Source organism: Ceratotherium simum, chromosome 25 (assembly GCF_057802395.1).
Source record: "Ceratotherium simum simum isolate JZ-2026a chromosome 25, ASM5780239v1, whole genome shotgun sequence".
Taxonomy (NCBI): Eukaryota; Metazoa; Chordata; class Mammalia; order Perissodactyla; family Rhinocerotidae; genus Ceratotherium; species Ceratotherium simum.
The window spans coordinates 21127326-21135414 of NC_141924.1; positions in this window are offsets into that span (position 1 = coordinate 21127326).

Below are 8089 nucleotides of genomic sequence, written 5' to 3' on the forward strand. Positions count from 1 at the left end.
TCTAAGGGCTGTTCTATGGACACCGTCACTCTTTGAAACTAGCACATTCTATGTTGAATCCTTGTATGACCATTTCGCAAGAATTCTGAGTATAGACTTGTATTTCCCAGTAAAAGTATGCAGCAAGCTAAGGCAGCCTGATAAGATAAGGAAAATCTGTCAGTGAAAGGCTTGCTTAGAGAGTCTTTGGGGCACATTCATGCTCTCCAGGGTTTAGTTGTATAATATTAGTAAGCCAATTCTCAAAGTCAAACTGATAATACGCCAACATTTACAAGTAGACACTTGCACGGAAGAAACACACACTCCTGGATCATCATACTGCTTTCTACTCGAGAAGTAAATGAATGTGGGAAAACAGATGTGAGTGGTCATAAACATGATGGTTCCACGTGCTTTTGATCAGGATATTGTCTCTGAAAATCTGATCTCTGTCCTACAAGCTGAGGGAGGAAGGTAGACAAAGCTTCTTGGAGAAGCAACCCAGATAAACCTACTCGGAGCCACTCTTCCAGTAGTTTTAATGGATTGCACACAACCACTCACACTTTCTCACTGGGACCCCTTGGGACCAACATTACGTAGTTTGGAGACAAGTAGACAGGATTAAGGGTGAAGTCTGTGAACCACGGAACACAATTTTCTTTTCCATGAAACTAACTGGCCCTTCTGGGGATCAAACCCATGACCTTGGGCTCGTTAGCACTCTACTCCAACCATGCCCAAAACAAATACAGGTTTGAAGCCAGAGGAGCTTCAAACCACACATAAGAATGTAATCAACAGAGCCGCAGGGAAACACATAAAGTAAACACTTTCTATATAGGCAAAAAGAACAGAAGATTTGGAAGGAGCCTACATTCTCTGAATCCCTTAGTCATTCGAAGACTTACTGGAAATTTCCACTTGGATATCTTCCATCACTTTGACTTCAACCCATTTTCCTCTCTCAGCCCCCACCCCTGAAAGGAATTTACCATTTGGAACTTTCAGTCTATGGCACCATCACTCAGTCAACCAAGTTCAGAAACTTGAACTTGTCCTTAGCAACACATTTGACCATCCAATGCATATTTAGTCCAAAACAAAGTCCATTGAGGCCTTTATTCAAGCATCTCTCATATCTCTCCTCGTGCCTATGCCCAAAAGCATCACCATAGTCCAAACCTCATCATCTTCTGGACTGTTACAATAACTGCCTACCAGCTTTCCCCCCTCCAATCCATTTTATATACCATTGCTAAAATTCTGCTTAGCACACCTTTTCAAAAACTTCAGTGGCTACTCAGTGTCTATTACTCCAATCTACTGTCTTATATGTTCCCAATATCTACTACAACTAAACTACTCATATGCATCTCTACCTCTACATAAGCCCTTCCTTTCCAAATATCCAAAGGCTACCCACCATTTAAGATATAGCTCGGGTTCTGATTCTGTCTTTTGAGGCTACTTCATACCCTATGGATCTTTCTCTCTTTTGAACTCCTGGACCCCACTTTAGCAACCATTCATTAGGAACCGAATTCTCTACTAATCTATCTTTTAGATTTAAAGACTGAATTTCAAAGACTTAGCATAAAAAAAAACAATATAACAATTAATATTTTTATATTGACTACATGTTGGAATGATAATATTTTGGAATTAAGTAAAATATATTATTAAAAATTTAATCCATTTCTTTTTACTTTTTTAACGTGATTACTAAAAAAAATTTTAAATTACACATGGCTTACTTTTGTGGTTCTCATTATATTTCTATTGGACAGTGCTGACCTAGAAGACCTACCAACCATTCAACAGATATTGAGCACTTACTGCATACCTGGTATGATTCTACTTGATGCCTAACTTCTAGTACTGCCAGTACTTGAACTTGGTGAATCTAAACTGAGTGTATCCCTTTTCTTCTCAAGCCTACTCTATATTACCGCTTTCCTACTTCTGTCAATGACTCTGTCCCTACTTTCCAGAGTTAGGAAGTCAGACATCTTTATCTTTTTTCATGGTTCATCTTTTGCCAAGTGTTGTGCAGTTTCCTCTGTAGCACCGCCTCTATTTTTTCCCTCCCTTCTATTCTCATACTACTGTCATTGACATCTCTCAAAGGACAATTTAGAAAGATCTCTACCTCCATCTCTCCCCATTCCAGTCTAACATATATGCTGCTGCTATATCAGTCTTCCAAATTCACCACACTGATACCAGAATCAAAGAATGATACAATCGAAGGGACATTGGGTATACTTGTAGGATTCTTTCAACATCATGAGATGAATAGATAAAATTTAAAGAGGAAGTACTGTCTGTTTGCCACTGACTATTAAGCACCTCACATGTATAATCACATTTAATCATCCCAACAATCTTAAGAGGGAGATATTGTTAGTATGCTCATTTTGCCTATGGTGAGCCCAAGGTCCAGGGAGATTAAGTAACATGCCCCAAGGCACAACACTAGCTGTGAACCCAGGTCTATCTGACCCCAGAAGCCTTGCTCTTAATTCCTATCCTATATTATCAAAGTGAATGGAGACAGTCTTCATAATCCTATCCCCCAAAACTTGCTAATCTCTCATAGATCAGTAAATGGCATCACTATTCACCCAGTGGCTCAGATAAAATCCTGAGTCATTCTTGATGTCTCTCTTTCTCTCACACTCCAAACTGAATCCATCAGCTCTCTTTTACAAATATATCCCAAGTCCAACTTCCCACTCTCTTCATACACACATCCTCATCATAAACCCTGTCATTGCTCACTTAAAATTCTGACTTAGTTCCTTACTACTATAGTGGGTTGAACTGTGTCTCTCAAAAAGATGTGTTCAATTCCCAACCCCCTAGTACCTATGAATGTAACCTTATTTGGAAATAGAGTCTTTGCAGATGTGATTAGTTAACAATCCACAATGATATCATTCTGGATCTAGGGTGGGCCCTAAATTCAATGACTGGTGTCTTTATAAGAGAAAGGAGAGGGAGATTTGGACACAGAGACACAGACACAGATGAGAGAAGGCCCTGAGAAGATGGAGGCAGAGATTGGAGTTTTGCTGCCACAAACCAGGGAATGCCAGGAGACACTAGAGCTGGATGAATCAAGGAAAGATTCTTCCCTAGAGTCATCAGAGGGAGCAAGGCCCTGCCAGAACCTTGATTTTGGACTTCTGGCCTCCAGAACTCTGAGAGAATAAAATTTCTGTTGTTTAAAGCTACCTAATCTGTGGTAATTTTCTATGGCAGCCCTAATATACTAATAAATTGCCCTTTCGTCTTCCATAGTCTATTCTTAATATAGCAACCAGAGTTGTTCATTTGACTGAAAATCAGATCAAGGCACTCTGTGCTCACAATCTTCCCTCCCGTGGTTTCTCGTCACACTCCAAATAATATCTGAAGTCCTGCCCAGGGCCTTCCATGCTGGATGTGAACTTGTCTCTAGCTACTGTCAGACCTACCCCTCTTAAGTCTACTCACTTTGCTGCAATCTCTCTGGCCTCTCACTGTTCCTTAAAGGCAAAAGTACACTCCCACCTCATAACCTATGCACTTGCTATTTTCTGCCCGGGAGGCTTTTCCCCCAGCCATTCCCGTGGATCTTCTTCACTTCATACAGGTTTCTGCTGAAAAGGAAGAGAGGTCACTCCGGCCGCCCTACCTAAAATAGAATATCTTGTCCTGGCCTTTCAATGCCCTCGCTTTGCCCTATAGCACTTCCCACTGGCTCTGTATTATACATGTACTTATGTACTGGTTTCCTTACTGTCAGTCGACCTCACTGATGCGTCCTCAGCACCTACAACAGTCTATGATACATAATAGGCCGTCAATAAAGATTCACAGAATGCATGAATAAATGAATGAACACTTGAGTTGGAGCCTGAGGAAAATTTGGTAGGATAGTGTGATGGGTCAAAGATTATAAAACAAGATAATAAAAATATAAACAATAGCATCAGCAACCATTTCTTGAGGGATTTCTATGTACCAGGCATCGCATGAAGGGCTTTAAACATTTTATCTCAATTACTCTTCAAAAAGACTCTATTAGGTAGTCATAATTAACTATTGAGTAAACCGAGCTTAGAAAGGTAAAGTAGCTTTAATATACATAATAGAAAAAAGTATCCAGAATCCATACATAATTCATATAAATCAATATAAAAATACAAATAACTCAGTAGAAAAATGGGCAAAGATATGAAGACAGAAATTGTGGAAGTAAACATACAAATGGCTGATAGTAATATGGTAAAAAGGGCTCACTCCCATTTGTAATCAGAAAAATTAAAAGTTAAGCCACAACGAAATAGAATTTTTTTACTCAGAATATTGGCAGAATTTTAAAGTTTGGTAATATCAAGTATTGGCTAGAGTGTGGAAAAACAGATATTCTCATATCTTGTTTGGGGATGAATACTCTGGTTCATTGGAGGGCAAGTGGGCAGAAATTATTAAAATTTAAAATGCCCACATCCTATGATCCATCAGTTCTACTTCTACCCCAGAGAAGCTCTCACAGGTGTGTACACGGAGGAAAGAACAAGGATATTCATTGCAGTATTGTTTGTTAGACCAAAATCCTGTAAATAACATCAATGTCCAGAGTAGGGGGAATGGTTAAATAACTGTGAATGCATTCACGGTAATGAACACTATGAAGCAGCTAAAAAGAATGAGGTAGAACTCTATGAACCGCATGATTAGATTCCCAAGGCATATTGTTAAATGAAAAAAGCAATATTTAGAATGATATCTATAGTAACATATGATGCATGCAATAGCAAACCAAAACAATCCTATCTAAGGAATTGATAGATAGATAGATAGATAGATAGATAGATAGATAGATAGATAGATAATCTTAGTCTGTTAAGCTGCTATAACAAAATACCACAGACCAGGTGGCTTATAAACAACTGAAATTTATTTCTCACAGTCCTGGAGGCTAGAAGTTTGAGATCAGTGTGCCAGCATGGTCAGGTGAGGGGTCTCTTCCAGGTTGCAGACTTGTTGTTGTATTCTCACATGGCAGAAGGGAGTAGGGAGCTCTGTGGAGTCTCTTTTTATAAGAGCACAAATCCCATCCATAAGGATTACTTCTTCATGACCTAAGCACCTCCCAAAGGCCCCACCTTTTAACACCATCTCATTGGGCATTAGGATTTCAACATATGAATTTTGGGCAGACACAAACATTCAGGCCACAGCAATAGATATAGATAGATGATAGATAGATAGATAGATAGATAGATAGATAGATAGATAGATAGATAGATGATAGAAGAAAGGGAAGGAGGGAGGAGAGAGGGAGGGAGAAAGGGAGGAAGAAAAGAAGATAATTTAGAGCAAGGGAATGGATGAGAACACTTAAGGAGAGAGTGTAGAGAGAGAAGAGTGGAGGGCCCAGGACTAAACTCGGAGGAACTCCATTACTCAGAGTTTGGGGAAAGGAAGGGGGTTCTGAGAAGTTGTAGTCATAAAGGTAAGAAGAGAACCAGAACATTCCAATGCCACTGAGTCAGGACGACAAAGTGTTACAAGGAGATGGTCAATATTCTACTACATTGAAAGGTGATAAAATGTTTAGTAAGTTACTTTTGCAACACAGCAGACATTGGTGGCTCTTCTTGAATGGTTTTGGTGCATTAGAGAGAGCAAACACCACACTGAACCTGAAGTGAATAATGAATAAGAGGTGAGGAAATGAAGAAAAAGATGTAAAAAACTTTGGACCAAAAAGTGGTCAGAGACACAGGGGGATGTGAGCCCAAGAGTTATTTTTAATGGAAGATACTGGGTATGTATGCTAATAGAAATGATCCAGTAAAAAGGTAAAGACTAAAGATGAAAAAGGGAGAAAGGGGGAAACTTGAAGAACAAAGTCCTTGAGAAAATGAGAAGGGATAAGATCCAGACCCTTGCAGAAAAACTGGTCTTTGATAGGAGAAAGAGTACTTTCTTAATGATAGCAGGAGGGAAGAAGAAAAAGAGAGGTGCAGCTGCAGGTAGGTTTATAAACTTGATAACAAAAAAATGAGGGTGTGCATATCTGATGATGTCTACATTCTCCATGAAGTAGGATTCAAGGCCATCATTAAAAATGAGGGCAATGTGGGGGATAGGGGAGGTGGAAGTTCGAGGTAGGAGTAAAAGGTATAAAATATATTCATTGTCATAGGTAGAAGCACAATCTTAGTAGAGAAATGTATTAACAGAGAATGTCTATTTGAGGTTGAGGATTAGAAATATATAGTGATGCCAACATGACCATTTGTCTCTGTGGCTGTAGGTTGAATGTACTAGAGAGAAAGGTCTTTGCTAAAAACAGCATTTTTACTTTTAACCTTCAGTAAACTCTTTACAGTCAATGAAAAGGTGTGCATTCTATCTGGCATTTACTTTTTAAGATCAAAAAATTATTTGAGGAATATTATTTGATGCTGCTTCATTAAAACTGTTCTGGAAGCTTCCCCATCAATTAAAGCTTCATCACTTAAATGAGCAGTATTCTTTTTGTTTTTATAATTGAACTGAGAAACAATATGTATAAATGAATTATCTTTGCCTCTTCTCTCTCTTTCATTCCTGTAGCCACTATAGCCATCAAGCCCTCCCTTTCTGCCTTCTAGATCCTTCTTCAATGTGTCATTTTGTTCTATAACCACCTCTATCACTCTAGTCCTGCACATCAGTGGGGCCAAAGCTAGCTGCACATAAGAATCCTAAGAGTTCTACCCAAACTGGTTGAGAACTTCTGGAAATTGGGACCCTAAATTCTCCATTTTTAACAAGTTCCTCAAGTGATACTTTTTCAGTCAACATCAGTCCACATTTGGAACACACTCTACCATGTGCAAGGTGTATTTTGGTCTTTCCTGACCTTGGAAAGAAGCAGCCCTCCACCCCCACCCCCACCCCACTCAACAGAGAAACAAATCTGAGGAAGTGAAGTAAGATTTCCATTTCTGAACCAATACATTATCCTCAGAGATGATTGCTTGAGTCTAAAGTACAAAAAGCCATTTTGTGTGTAAGAATTAATGTGTGTGGAATGAATAGATTAACAGTTGGGCCCAAGGAGGAGGTGAGGAGACACTGCATTCAGTAGTAGTCTATAAAACTGGACAAGAACTTTGCACATCCTGTGTTGACAAGCCGCCAGAGAGAAGGAATGCGCAAGGCTAAGGAAAAGTTGTGTAAGAGGAAAACTTAAAGAGGAGTATGGAAGCTTATAAGGAGCTACATATGAAATAAAATGTCATTTATTCTTTTCTAATCACAACTCAGTTTAATGAGGAGATTTGGCAGGGAGGGGGACCTAGTTGAAATAAAGATGCTCTATTCACCAAAGAAGCCAGTGAGGATTACGTAGCCAAATAAACTGTATCGGCCTTCCCTAATTTACCAGCTGTTTCCTTTCTGTTGAATGGAAATAGAAAAATTAAACCTTCTAAACTCAGTATGAAAATAATTCCTTCAGACTCTAGAGAGCATGATCAGGTTCTTACAAGAGAAACTATTTAGCGGTGACTTAATAATGTATCTCCAGAATACAAATTCAAAGGACCAGACATGGAATGTTCATCAGCCTTTCTAATGACATTCACAGAGTTATTTTTATGCTTAATCAAATGAGTCTCAGACAGCTTTTGAATATGGAAAGGATGATACACAAATGTTTGTGCCAATTTCTGGTTATGCACTTTGCTTAAAAATTGACTTGGACCAGCTAAAATTTTGGCTGAAGGGTTTTCTTGGTGAGAAGAGTAAAATATGTGGACATTTCATCCACGTTGGGGAAGGTGTCACTTCACTTTGGGTCTCAGGGTTGTAAAATGTCAGCTAGGTGACAAAGTGAGAAATTCTCTTTACACTATTTAACGAGATTTTAGAGATTACATGTTGAAGTAGGCAATTTCCATTACCATTTCCTGGATGGGGAATACATTGAAATCTTCTATTAAAAGGATAATAAATGACTCAAAATATAAAAATGAAAGCATGTTCCCTTCATTTGCTTTTGCCTTAGAAATACAAATTTGTAACATAATTTAGAACTAAAAAAGACATAAGAAAACAT